The sequence below is a fragment of the Saccopteryx bilineata genome, chromosome 6 (genome assembly GCF_036850765.1).
Source record: "Saccopteryx bilineata isolate mSacBil1 chromosome 6, mSacBil1_pri_phased_curated, whole genome shotgun sequence".
NCBI lineage: Eukaryota > Metazoa > Chordata > Mammalia > Chiroptera > Emballonuridae > Saccopteryx > Saccopteryx bilineata.
Genome location: NC_089495.1, coordinates 33,954,332 through 33,968,938, shown reverse-complemented (window position 1 = coordinate 33,968,938; position 14,607 = coordinate 33,954,332). Strand labels below are relative to the sequence as shown.

Genomic DNA, 14,607 nt, shown 5'->3' with positions numbered 1-14,607 from the left:
ATAATATCAAGACCAACAAAAGAAACCGACTGACAGATGAACAAAGAAGTCACTAAGCAGGTAAGTTAAATAATTAGTTTTTCATTTATTAAATACAGTTATATATTACTATTATACATTTTTGTTATTTAAACTATAAATATCGTGAAATTATGTTTTTTTTCTCGAAGTGACACACCACTTGAGTTATGCTCGTTTTTTTGGCGAATTTTGACACACCAAGCTCAAAATATTGCTCATCACTGTCCTATACCCATATACATGACTCCCCTCAGAGCTACCGCCTCCCGACCTTCCTTTCCCACGATGCCCCTAACCAGCAGGAAGTAGCCAAAGGAATAGCAGAGCCCCTATCTAACATAAAAGGTCAGCTTGTGAGGTCAGTTGGCAATGGAGGAAGGTCACGTGAGGAACCAGGTCCAGGTACTTTGGCTGGAACCTCCCACACTCATGCCCAGCCCTGGAGCCCTTTGAAAAAGGAATGACTGTCAGCCAGTGAAATTTCGCTATGTCATATCAACCCGACCACTCTACCAACACTATAAATTACCACCACCACCACCACCCCTGCCCCCCCCCCCCACGGGAGAATCCGAGAGACTTCTCTCCCCTGTTTTGAGGACCAGACAACCTCGTCTGGGATGCGCTCTACTAAATAAAGCTTTTGTTATTCCACACTTGGTGGCTACGCCTTTCTTTCTTCCTCGGCAGGGAAATACCTTACAATTCCACCACTTTCTGACTTATTTTATGTTCAGTATAAATATCACATCTTTGCATGTGATCTGTCTTTTCTACCTGCTTGTTTTTGAGATTTTTTTTTTTTTTTTGGTGTTCTGCATTTTTGTTGTGGTGTGAGTTTCTTTTTTTTTAAAAGAGTAGTCTTGATTACATGTTTAAGTGAACAATCAATATTAGATTATCTCATCAATACAATATTAAATCATGTGCTCTCTCACCTCCCCTTTTTACACGGCATAACTGCAGCCAATTTTGGGGGTAAGATGCTTATTTTAAAAGCACTCTTCAAAAAGGAAAGAGGGTTCAGGACTGTACTATTAAATTTCACTTTTTTTTCCTGCTACCTAATTTGAACAATACGTGTAAACCATTATTCTTTTGTGTGTGTGTGTGTGTGTGTGTGTGAGTGTGACAGAGACAGAGAGAGGGACAGATAGACAGGAAGGGAGAGAGATGAGAAGCATCAATTATTCATTGAGGCTCCTTAGTTGTTCATTGATTGCTTTCTCACATATGCCTTGACGGGGGGCTACAGCAGAGTAGCCAAGTTACCCCTCTGATGTGGGGCTACAGCAGAGTGAATGACCCCTTGCTCAAACCAGCAATATTGGGCTCAAGCCAGCGACCTTTCGGCTCAAGCCAGTGACCATTGGTCATGTCTATGATCCTACGCTCAAGCCAGCAACACCACACTCAAGCTGGTGAGTCCATGCTCAAGCCAGATGAGTCTGCACTCAAACAGGATGGGCCCGCACCCAAGCCAGTTGCCTTGGGGTTTCAAACCTGGGTACACTGAGTCCCAGTTTGACACTCTATTTACTGTGCCATCGCCTGGTCAGGCAAGACATTATTCTTGAAAGGAATACTTTGGGGGGAAAATATCTAACAGAAATCTTTGACCAAATCTGAACTACCACTCTATTCTCTAAAAAATGTCTAACAAAAGCCCTGGCTGGATAGCTCGGTTAGTTAGAGCATCATTCCCATACACCAAGGTTGTGGGTTCAATCCCTGGTCAGGGCACATATAGAAATGGATTAATGTTTCTGTTTCTGTCTCTCTCTCTCTCTCCCCCAGTCCTCTCTCCCTGAAACCAACAAACAAAAATATATTTTTTAAATGTCTAACAAAAGACAGCAAACTATGTACTTGAAACAAATTTCATAATAATTTATATTTGCACATAAATTCTGCCACATTATTCAGTGCCACCAAAGTAAAATTCCTGACTCTTTCACTGAAAATGAACAACCCATCTGTCCCCTGTCTCCAGTTCAAAACTGATTGTTCTACAAAATCAGGTGATTTATTCAGATAAGAACTGAGATGTGATAGTTGGTCTTTCCAGATTGAAAATTCACCAAATAAAGACCATTCTAAGAATGTAGTGGGACTGAAGGAAATGAGAAGACCAAGCAGAATGACTACCACAAGTAACTGACAAAAGCTCAGGGAATCTTACTAACGGATGTACCAGTGTCTTGAGACAACGAACGTTTATCCACATTTACTAGTTTTTTGTCTTTCCACTGACTGGTATCAAAGTATAGGGCTGGTGGGCAAATTAGAGAGAGGTAAAGGAGTTTCTTTGATTATTTTTCTTTTTGCAGAAATATGATTGGTTCTGACATGTCTTTGAAGGCCTCAGGAATGTAAAAGGCCATTAGTTGTTCCTGCAAGATGGTGTTGAGTTTATTAATCTCTGGGTCATAGGCTTGCATAACTTGCATAACTGCAAGTTTCATGATGTCAAAGTTAGACGGGATTTTATTCTTCTTTTGATCTAATTAATGTGTGTTGTAACTTCTCAAAAATCTCCTTCACTTCATCTGAATCTCTAGTCAGTAACTGTAGAGATTTCCTTCTGTTAGTTTCCAAGGTATGTACATGAGAAAGAGCATCTCCCCAAAACCAGTCCTTAAATCAGGGGTCCCCAAACTTTTTACACAGGGGGCCAGTTCTCTGTCCCTCAGACCGTTGGAGGGCCAGACTATAAAAAAACTATGAACAAATCCCTATGCACACTACACATATCTTATTTTAAAGTAAAAAAACAAAATGGGAACGAATACAATATTTAAAATAGAGAACAAGTAAACTTAAATCAACAAACTGACCAGTATTTCAATGGGATCTATGCTCCTCTCACTGACCACCAATGAAAGAGGTGCCCCTTCTGGGTATGCGGGGGGGGGGGGGGGGGGGGAGGAGCAGATAAATGGCCTCAGGGGGCCGCATGCGGCCCGTGGGCCGTAATTTGGGGACCCCTGCCTTAAATCTCTGAAAGAAGAACTCAAAGGCATCTATTGGTCAAATAAGTTTGTAAAATATGATTTTCACAGTTGCTTGCTTATAGTTTGCATTGGGGGCTGGGCAGTGCCAGGTATATGTGGTCTGTGAAATTGCAAATTACCTTCCTGCTTGGGAAGGGCCATTGTTTTGCTAATGTTTGCTGGAGGAGGGGTCTTCGTGGGCCTAGCCAGTTTTGCAGAGAGAGCAGAGGGAATGCAGAGAGCTGTAGACAAAGCAAGTTTGTGCAGAGAGAGAGAAGGTGTGCAGATGGGGAACCAGAGCTGAGGGGCTTTGGAAGCCCTGTTAAGCCAAATTCGGAGGGACCCAAAACATGAAAGACAAGAACAATGTCCGTCGTTTACACATCAAGCTTTATTGTCTAGCTTGGCCAAGCAGCAGCAGCTCCAACAGAAATCTGAGGGAGAGCGCGCTGGCCCTTTGTTCTACCTAGTTTTTATAGTTTTGAAAGTGGGAAGTACAGAAGCAAAAATGTATTTAGGAGCCCTTTACCGCTATTGGTTATAGTCATATGTCCTTTAACATGATAGAACCATATTCAATTTGCAAGCCATACATCCTTTTGGAGAAAACAAAATTTACAAGTCAACACAATGGTAGAAAGATGTCTCTTTACATATTAAAAGACATTCCTATATTTTCTAGTGTTCATCCGTCATCTCTCTGTCCAGAGTCACACGTGTTAACCACATGCATTTACATAGGAGAGGTAGTTTCCATGGGGACAAATACCCGCAAATGGCTTATTGCTATAAGAAAAGGTTTATTTTGGCTTTTCTCTTCCTGCACCTGGCTAGCCATTCACTCCTTTCCCCACAGGTGTGGTGGAATGTCAGGGAATCCATGTTTTCCTTCCCTTTTCATTTACAATACAATGGCAAGAGCCATCCTGGTTATGCCAATCACACACAGTACAGAGACTATTCTCACAATTTCTCTGCACACCTTAACCCAAATTAATAAAATGTTCTCCAAGCCTCCTAAAATATTAATATTAATTATGTAGCCTTTGGTACTTTACAACACCTGCGGGTGAGGTGGCACAGTGGCTCCTCAGCCCTACTGAGGCTTATGGGGGCCTTTGATTCTAGGAGGAACCAGAGAAGTTCCTGATTGTGGAACCAGAGAATGCATCAGTGGCTTTGGGAGCCCTGAGTGAGAGGGAAGAGGTCATCGGCCCGTGTGAGACTTTAATAAAGGAATGGCCCACCATTTTTTGGCTCCACTGTTTCTTTACCATCTGCCCAAATTCAATGAGAACCTGCATGTTCATGGCCACGATGGTGGCGGCCACTGGACCTACAGCAGCCCTTTCCTGAGCATAGTCATCTTCAATTGAACAGAGGACATGTTGGGTGTGGTCACCACGTGTAGAGCAGATTCCACAAATCAGCTGCCTGAAGAAAATGTTGAGAGGTTGCCCTGAGAGTCCTTTGCACATTGGCATTTTGGGAGAGAACTTGATCTTGTTCTACTTCTCCACAGTGCCCTTCAGGGTGTAATTAATCTATAGGCTATTGACTGCAGAAGCTAAAGTTTCCTTATGGCACATGGGGCCCTTGAATGGAGATGACTTCTGCAATGAATTCCACACATTCCCCTGTAAGATCCCTTCTAAGCATTTTTTTTTTTTTGCAAAAGTTGTGTGAGCAAGGCAGAAGTCATGGGTCATCACACAAATGGCAACAAATTGAGCAGTAGGATCTTCATGCAGCTCCATCACATTTTCCCATCCCTGCAAGCAGGTGTATTCCTCAGGGTTACTACTTTCCAGAGCAAAGGAATTTGGTTTTTTGTTTGTTTGTTTTTACACGTTGTGACTGGCAATCAAAGTAGGCTACTTTCTCCAGGAGAGGGGGTGGGTAGGAGAGGTGGGAGTCCTTCTGATGTCTTCAACCACCGCCCAGGGTATCACCTGGGAGGGGTGGGTCAGACTGCTCCTCTTCCTTCCAAAGGGGTTGCGCTTGCTGGCCAAGCGCTGCCCCGAAAGGGCCTGGGCTGCGCATCCCACGCCTGGAAGCAGATACTCTGGGTTTCTTTTTAATTATCCTGCTTGGTATTTATAGCATTTTCTGAATCTACTGTCTTTCATAAGTTCTAGGAAATTCTCAGTCATTGTTATTATCTATTGCATCATCTCCTCTTTATCTTCTTCTGGAATACCAGTGAGAAGAGTTTTAGACCTTCTCTATCTTCCATGTCTCTCACTATCTCTCATATTTTCTCTTTGTCGCAGTGGGGGCTGAAAAAAAAACAAACCTTTCCTCCCTCTTTCTAAGATTTTCTAGCTGGGCTAGTAATCAAATTAGCAGAGGAAGATTAACAGGAGAAAATAAAAATTTAATACTGTGCATGGGAGTTTCACATATACAAAAAAAATTCCGGAGAGTGAGGCAACAGTGGGTGTAGTATATGATATTTTAGCAAAGGAGAAAAGGAGGGAAGGGAAGGTCTAAGATTTCAAAAGTGAGAGTGGGCGATTTATTGGTAGTTGAGGAAGAGGGGAACACAAATATTCTTGCTAGGCAGCTCAGACACAATGGGTCACAGCAGGTATCTAGCTAAAGGCCCCTCAGTAGCACCTGTATTTACCATGCTGACTAATTCAAATTAGGCTGAGGTGCATCCTAAAATAACCCTTCCTGCAGCAGGTTTTTGTATCTTAATCTCTTGGGCAGGAAACACACAACACTACATTAGGGTGAACCATACAATATTAGCATTTTTGTAGGTCAACACAATTGAATAGCAGCATTTCCTTTGCTTCAACCTAATATGTGTTAGAGAAAGTGAGAAACAGTCTTGCTAGTTGTCTCAACTATACTGTATAGTATGTCAAATAAATTAGCCCTCTTGGTTTTGAAATTTCTGGAGAGCGTACAGAAACTCATTAAACATATAATTCAAGTCTTAAATTATAAATTCCTTAACTTTGAACTAAAATGTAAAAATTAGTAGTGTACTATGAGCTTGCAGAAGGTTCTAAAATTTTTATTATAAGTCATGAAAGCATTGGACTCAAAGAGAGCACTGGCTTTTTAAAATCTTTAAATATTTTAAGTGAATTACCATATTTTCTCTCATAAGACACACTCCCCCCCCCAAAAAAAAGTGGAGGGGAAAATGCCTGTGCATCTTATGGAGCAAAAAATATGGTATTTTATTAAATATTTTAACACATCATTTGGTTCAGATTATTTTCTTTCTTATTTTCCTCCATAATACCCTAGGTGTGTCTTATGGTCAGGTGTGTCTTATAGAGTGAAAAATATGGTACATAATTGAATGTATTTCAATCCTTTTCAAATTCTTGAAATATTCTACAGACACTACTTATAAATTATTAAAAATAAAAAGTCTAATTTGACAACACACAGAATAAAGTGAAATTTAATGTTTTTAAATACAGCTTCTATCTCGTTAATTCTTTTTATAAGCTTTTCAGTGATTTCTATTACCCAAAGATGAAATTTGTTACGTGTTGGGCAAATGAGTTTGTAAAGTCTGTATTTTCTGAGTTTGCTTACATTTACTGTTAAAAATGGCGCTGGTCTGTGAAGTTGCTAATTACCTTCCTGCTTGGGAAGGTTCATTGTTATGCTAATGTTGCCAGAGGAGGGGTTTTCACGCCAAAAAGTTTTTAAAAAAGCAGAGGAGGAGAAGATAGCCATTTTTGCAAAGAAGGAAGCCAAGATGGCAGGGTGCTGAAGGAGAAGCCAGTTTGTGCAAAGAGGAAAAGGGAGAAGGTGTGTAGATGGAGAACCAGAGGTGACTGAGACTGGTTGAGGCCTTTGATTCTAGAAAAAACTGGAGAAGATTCTTCTGGTTGTTGAACCGAAGAATGTATCAGGGTTTTGAAGTCCTATGTGTGTTTACTCACTGGCCAATGCAAGGCTAGAATAAAGGAATGGCCCACCAATTTTTGGCCCCTCTGTTTTTTTACCATCTGCCCGAATCTAATATGAACCTGCACCTGCCTGGCTGCGATGATGGTGGTGGCCCCTGGCCTTATCATTCAAGTTCCTTCAAAACCTCTTTCTAAGCTATCCATCCAATGTACCATCTTTACATGTCAAGCAAGTAGCCAAATTGGTCTACTTACCATCTCCAAGTACCCCTACTTTCTCACTTAGTTGTTTTTTCTTCAGCCTGGAATGCTCTTTGATTAATTGCATTAGGGTTTATAGTCAGTGGTGGGATTCCAATAATTTAACAACCAGTTCTCTGACTTAATGACTATTTTAAGTATAAAAAAAATATACTGAAAAGTAGTTGATTATTTCATGCATTTAATACTTAAATACAAACAATAAAAGAGGGACATAAAACTAGGTTATGTTATGAGTTTTAAAATATTAATGAAAAAATATTAAATAATACCATAATATCTGGGGGAGAATTTTGGGTGTAACACAAAGCAGAAACAAATGACAGCTTGTCATCCTCTGGTTTCTTGGCACTTTTCCTCTTTATATTATATGTTTGTTTCCTGAAGTAATAAATGTGAGGAAATTAAAATGTAGTATTTTATCAAAGGTATAATGAGTTTTATGAAGTGAACAAATAAATATTACAAGCATAGTTTCGTCAATTTTTTTTTTACTTATTGACAGAATGAACATTACTATGGGTGCTTAGAATACGCTGTTGCGCAAATGAATGTTAAAAAAAGAGTAAGGAATATAAATTTGTGGTTTCCACATTGGGTGGCTTCCCAGGCACCCACCTTAGAGAGAACCCTGATTACAAGTGCCACTTTAACAACTGGTTCGCCAAACTCAACAAAAAATTAGGTATCAGTTCTGCCAAACTGATGTGAACCAGCTGAATCCCACCATAGTGTATAGTACAGGGGTCCCCAAACTATGGCCCGCGGGCCATTTATCCAGCCCCCGCCGCACTTCCAGAAGGAGTACCTCTTTCGGTGGTGGTCAGTGAGAGGAGCATAGTTCCCATTGAAATACTGGTCAGTTTGTTGATTTAAATTTACTTGTTCTTTATTTTAAATATTGTATTTGTTCCTGTTTTGTTTTTTTTTACTTTAAAATAAGATATGTGCAGTGTGCATAGGGATTTGTTCATAGTTTTTTTTTATAGTCCGGCCCTCCAATGGTCTGAGGGACAGTGAACTGGCCCCCTGTGTAAAAAGTTTGGGGACCCCTGGTATAGTATATACCTTTAACTTACCACAGTCTACCTTTCAGTAATATTATACAATTTCACATATGGCATCAGAATATGATAACATTATATTTCCATTTTCCTCACCTGACCTTTGTGATATTGTTGTTATACATATAATATTCACATGTTATTACCTCCACAATAGATTATTTATTTATTTTAAACTTTTATTGATTGATTGATTATAGAGAGAGAGGAAAGGAGAGAAACATCAATTTGTTGTTCTACATATTTATGCATTCATTAGTTGTTTCTTATATGTGCCCTGACTGTATATTGAACCCTCAACCTTGGCATAATGGGACGACTCTCTAACCAACTGAGCTACCAGGCCAGGGCTAGATTTTTTAATTTATGCTTTAAAAGGTAATTTTTTTTTTTTACAGAGAGAGAATTAGACAGGGACAGACAGACAGAAACGGAGAGATGAGAAGCATCAATCATTAGTTTTTCATTGGGCATTGTGACACCTTAGTTGTTCATGGATTGCTTTCTTATATGTGCCTTGACCACGGGACTTCAGCAGACTGAGTAACCCCTTGCTCGAGCCAGCAACCTTGGGTCCAGGCTGGTGAGCTCTTGCTCAAATCAGATGAGCCTGTGCTCAAGCTGGTGACCTCGAGGTCTCGAACCTGGGTCCTTGGCATCCCAGTCCGACGCTCTGTCCACTGCGCCCCTGCCTGGTCAGGCAAAAGGTAATTATTTTTTAAAGAGATTTAAAAAATAATAGAAATATTATTGCTATTTATCCACATATTTACTATTTACCAAGCTGTTTGTATAGAGTCCATTTCTATCTGGTACTATCATTCTTCTGCTGAAGTAACATTCTTTAAAATTTATTGAAACAGGTTTCCTTGTGATGACAATTTTCTGTGTTTATGTGTTGGCAAAAATACTGATTTCCTCTTTGCTTGTGAAACATATTTTTGCTGGGAATAGAATTCTATGTTGATAGCATTATTTTTTCTTTCAATACTTTAAAAATATTGCTCCATCGCCTTCTGGCTTGCATTATTTTTGGCAAGGAGTTTGTTATTAATCTTAACTTTGTTGTCATACAAAATATGTAATTTTTCTCTATATAAAAAATTTTTAATCGATTGTTTTAAGCAATATTATTTCATTGTACTTTAGCATGTTTTTCTTTATGTTTTTTTGTGCTTGGTGTTTCTTATACTTCTTGAACTTCTCTATTTATATATCTATATATATTTGTATTTATCTTTTTATCAAATTTAGAAAAACTTTAAGAATTATTTCTTTTTTTTTTTTGTATTTTTCTGAAGCTGGAAACTGGGAGAGACAGTCAGACAGACTCCCGCATGCGCCCGACCGGGATCCACCCAGCACGCCCACCAGGGGCGATGCTCTGCCCACCAGGGGGCGATGCTCTGCCCCTCCGGGGCGTCGCTCTGCCACGACCAGAGCCACTCTAGTGCCTGGGGCAGAGGCCAAGGAGCCATCCCCAGCGCCCGGGCCATCTTTGCTCCAATGGAGCCTTGGCTGCAGGAGGGGAAGAGAGAGACAGAGAGGAAGGAGGGGGTTGGGGGGTGGAGAAGCAAATGGGCGCTTCTCTTATGTGCCCTGGCCGGGAATCGAACCCGGGTCCCCCACACGCCAGGCCGATGCTCTACCGCTGAGCCAACCGGCCAGGGCAAGAATTATTTCTTTAAATATTTTTTTGTCTTTCTTCCCACTCCCCTCAACGCAGCATGAGGATTCTAGTTACACATATATTAGGTATTCAAGATTTAGGGTGGACCCTAAATCAAATGACTAGTGTTTTTATATGAGAAAGGAGAGGGAGATTTGAACATACAGAGACAGTGAAAAAAAGATCATATGAAGACAGAGGCAGAGATTGGGGTTATGCTGCCATAAACCAAAGAGTACCAAAGATTGCTGATATCCATCAGAAACTAGAAGAGAGGCACGGGACAGATTCTCCCTCAGTTCTCCTCCAAGGAACCAATACTGCTGTATGGCCAGTAGTCGCCACTGTTGTGGCCATGCATATGCAGGTTCCCATTAGATTAGGGCAGATGGTAAAGAAACAGTGGAGCCAAAAACTGGTGGGCCAATCCTTTATTCAAGACTTGCACCGGCCAACAAGCAAACACACAGGGCTTCCAAAGCCACTGACACATTCTCCGGTTCCACAACCAGGAGAATCTTCTCTGGTTTTTCCTAGAATCAAAGGCCTCACCATTCTCAGTGAAGCTCACAGAAGCCCTTTCCCTCTGTTCCCCATCTGCACTTCTGCATTCTCTCTGTTTTCTCTCAGCAAACATGGCTTCTCTCTCCTCCAACACACATTAGCAAGAAGGTAGGTAGGTACCTTCCCAAGCAGGAAGGTAATTTGCAATTTCACAGATCACATACCTGGCGCTTCCCAGTGCCATTTTTTAACACTGAAAGTGAGCAAACTCAAAAAATACAAATTTTATAAACTCATTTGTCCAACACCTGCCAATACCTGATTTCAGACTTCTTGCCTCCAGAACTGTGAGAAAATAAATTGCTGTTCTTTTAAGTCACTTAGTTTATGGTAATTTGTTACTGCAGTCCTAGGAATTAATCCATTGCCACAATTTTCTCTTAATAATCTGGGTATAGGTGGAGGTGTTTGTAAAGCCAGTAGCCACGGCCACCATCACAGCCACCTGGCCCATGCAGGTTCGCATTAGACTCGGACAGTTGGTAAAGAAACAATGGAGTGCCTGACCAGGCAGTGGCGCAGTGGATAGAGCATCGGACTGGGATGCAGAAGGACCCAGGTTTGAGACCCCAGGATAGCCAGCTTGAGCATGGGCTCATCTGGCTTGAGCAAAAAAGCTCACTAGCATGGACCCAAGGTCATTGGCTCGAGGAGGGGGGGGTTACTCAGTCTGCTGAAGGCCCGCGGTCATGGCACATATGAGAAAGTAATCAATGAACAACTATGGTGTCACAACGAAAAACTGATGATTGATGCTTCTCATCTCTCTTTGTTCCTGTCTGTCTGTCCCTATCTATCCCTCTATCTGACTCTTTCTCTGTCCCTGTAAAAAAAACAATTAAAAAACAACAACAATTATACCTAAAAAAAAAAAGAAGAAACAACAGAGCCAAGAACTGGTGGGCCATTAGCTTTAATCCTAGCTTGCACCAGGCGGGCAAGAAATACACACAGTGGGAAAACACTTCCCTTTCCATTCAGGGCTCCCAAAGCCACTGACTTATCTGTGTTTCCTAGAATCAAAGGTTCTACCTCACCAGCCATATTCACTTCTGTTCTCCTTCTCCTTCTCTGCACAAACTCTGCACTAACTGGCTTCTTCCTCAGCACTCCACCATCTTGGCTGCTTCTCCTCTCCTCCACGTGGCCTTTCTCTGCTCTCCTACAGCATGGGCTTCTCCTAGAACATAATCACTCTTCTCCCTGAACAACGTGATCTCTCTTCCTTTTAAAACCTTTTGGTGCGAAAGCCTCCCCCAACACATATTAACATAATCACGCCCATCCCAAGCAATCACCTGGGTGACAGACTTCCACGTGGGCAGTGCCATCTTTAACAAAGTAAGCATAATATATTTTATCTGCTCAACAGTGTTTAAGACTGTTTTGAAGAGAAAATAAAATTTTGGATTGAGAAATATCTGTATTTTCTAACTAAGTCTGCTGGATAATTTATTTAGTGATAGTATAGTTTTCTTTCATTGCAACATAGAGCATTATACTAAGTTAAAACATTCTTTAAAACTATTATACAATTACAAATTTCTCTTCTGTGGAGTGAAGAACTAAGTGGAGGATTGACATATGACTCCACTAAAACACAATACCACTTTGTCAGCGTACATTAACTATTTAGTTTTATAGTAGATATGCAGTGCTTATCAAGTTTATTTCTTAAAAATTCTTTCTTTGAATTTTTCTAATCAAAATACCACCAATGATAAAGAAACCCAAAGCTGAGCTTATTGCTACCTGGGCAAGAAAGAACTACATCATTCAACAAAACAAACCAACACAATGGGGGAGTTTCCCTGAGCAGAAACTGAAATGGTTAAATATAGGACATTATGGAGGTACACCAAATAAGGCAAGATTCTTTTATTTCTTAAAATTTTTTATTAATTAATTATAAGGTAGAGAGATAGGAACATACATCTGTTCCTATATATGCCCTGACTGCAGATCAAACTGGCAACCTCTGTGCTTTAGGACAGTGGTCCCCAACCCCCGGGCCGCGGACCGGTACCGGTCCGTGGGCCATTTGGTACCGGTCCGCAGAGAAAGAATAAATAACTTACATTATTTCTGTTTTATTTATATTTAAGTCTGAATGATGTTTTATTTTTTTATTTTTATTTTTTTTTATTTTTAAATTTTTTATAGAGACAGAGAAAGAGTCAGAGAGAGGGATAGACAGAGACAGACAGACAGGAACGAAGAGAGATGAGAAGCATCAATCATTAGTTTTTCATTGAGCTTTGCAACACCTTAGTTGTTCATTGATTGCTTTCTCATATGTGCCTTGACCACGGGTGGGCCTTCAGCGAACCGAGTAGCCCCTTGCTGGAGCCAGCAACCTTGGGCTCAGGCTGGTGGGCTTTTGCTCAAACCAGATGAGCCTCTGCTCAAGCTAGCGACCTTGGAGTCTCGAACCTGGGTCCTCTGCATCCCAGTTCCACTGTGCTTTATCCACTTTATCCACTGCGACGCTTTATCCACTGCATGGTCAGGCATGATGTTTTATTTTTTTAAAATGACCAGATTCCCTCTGTTACATCCATCTAAGACTCACTCTTGACGCTTGTCTTGGTCATGTGATACATTTATTCATCCCACCCTAAAGGCGGGTCTGTGAAAATATTTTCTGACATTAAAGCAGTCCGTGGCCCAAAAAAGGTTGGGGACCACTGCTTTAGGACAACACTAACCAACTAAGCTATCTAGCCACGGCAATAAGGCAAGATTCTGAATTCAGACCTCTGGTTGATTCACCCCACAGATTATAAATGCTTTTTTAAAATTGGTCATTATAAGAGTGAGTACAGTTCTCAAGGAACTCTGGGATGGGTAGTTTAAGGATATCGTAGCCTCATGGACACATCACAGGCAAATTAATATGTGCATGCTTAGAGGTTTGGTAAAAAAATTTTTTAAACAAATTCAAATAAATGATGATATCTTTAAAAATATACAAAGTTCACATTATAGGTCCAAACATCTGTTGCATCCCTCAGTCTATAAATGAATACATTAAAATAACTTTTATATAGCCCTGGCCAGGTGACTCAGTGGATAGAGCATTATCCTGGTGTGTCAAGGTTGCAAGTTCAATCCTTGATCAAGGGCACATATGAGAAGTAACCAATGTGTGCACAAATAAATGGAACAACTGAGTGGAACAAGTTGATGCTTCTCTCTTTCTTTCCTTTCTTTGCTCTCAAATCAAGGGAAAATTTTTTTAAAAATTTTTTGTATTAGTATTAGACATAGGCATTCAAAAAACATATTATTCTTTAAAAATTTTATTTATTGATTTTAGAAAGAAAATAAGAAAAAGAGAGAGATATATAAACATCAATTTGTTGTTCTACTTATTTATTCAAACAGCATATTAAATCCATGTTAGCATATTTGGAATTGTGTGCTTTTAATGGAAAAAATATTTCTCTTTAACAAGAGATATTGTTCCTTCAAATATATATATATATATATTTAACAGAGATAGAGAGAGAGTCAGAGAGAGGGATAGATAGGGACAGACAGACAGGAATGGAGAAAGATGAGAAGCATCAATCATCAGTTTTTCGTTGCAACACCTTAGTTGTTCATTGACTGCTTTCTCATATGTGCCTTGACCGTGGGCCTTCAGCAGACCGAGTAACCCCTTGCTCAAGCCAGCGACCTTGGGTCCAAGCTGGTGAGCTTTGCTCAAACCAGATGAGCCCGCGCTCAAGCTGGAGACCTCAGGGTCTCGAACCTGGGTCCTCTGTATCCCAGTTCGATGCTCTATCCACTGCATCACCGCCTGGTCAGGCTGTTCTTTCAAATATTAACACTAACTTCTTCATAAGAACTTGGAGGGAGCTCATGTTTCCATATTAAAAAATATCCATATATGAACTATTTAATCAAGTGAGACTTTTCAAAATCAGCCAAATTCAAAACACTCAGAGAAGTATTTGGGGGAGTTTTCTAGAGAAATACCACCTGTGTATCTTTGCAAAGTTTAAACCACCCAAAGTGGCAAGTAGTTCTCTAATCTGAATGCGACTTTCATGTATCCTCGAAAGACTTATTTTAAACATTTTCTCAAGAAATGTTGTAACTTTTCTATGATTTAATGTCTCAAGATAGTGTCTGAATTAAATGAT

The 14,607-nt window shown here is 40.3% G+C and overlaps 1 pseudogene; it reads right to left on the bottom strand.

The window, feature by feature from the left end:
- Positions 1 to 1,902: 1,902 nt before the first annotated feature.
- On the bottom strand, positions 1,903 to 4,843 carry LOC136309282 (E3 ubiquitin-protein ligase TRIM13-like; annotated as a pseudogene).
- Positions 4,844 to 14,607: the final 9,764 nt, after the last annotated feature.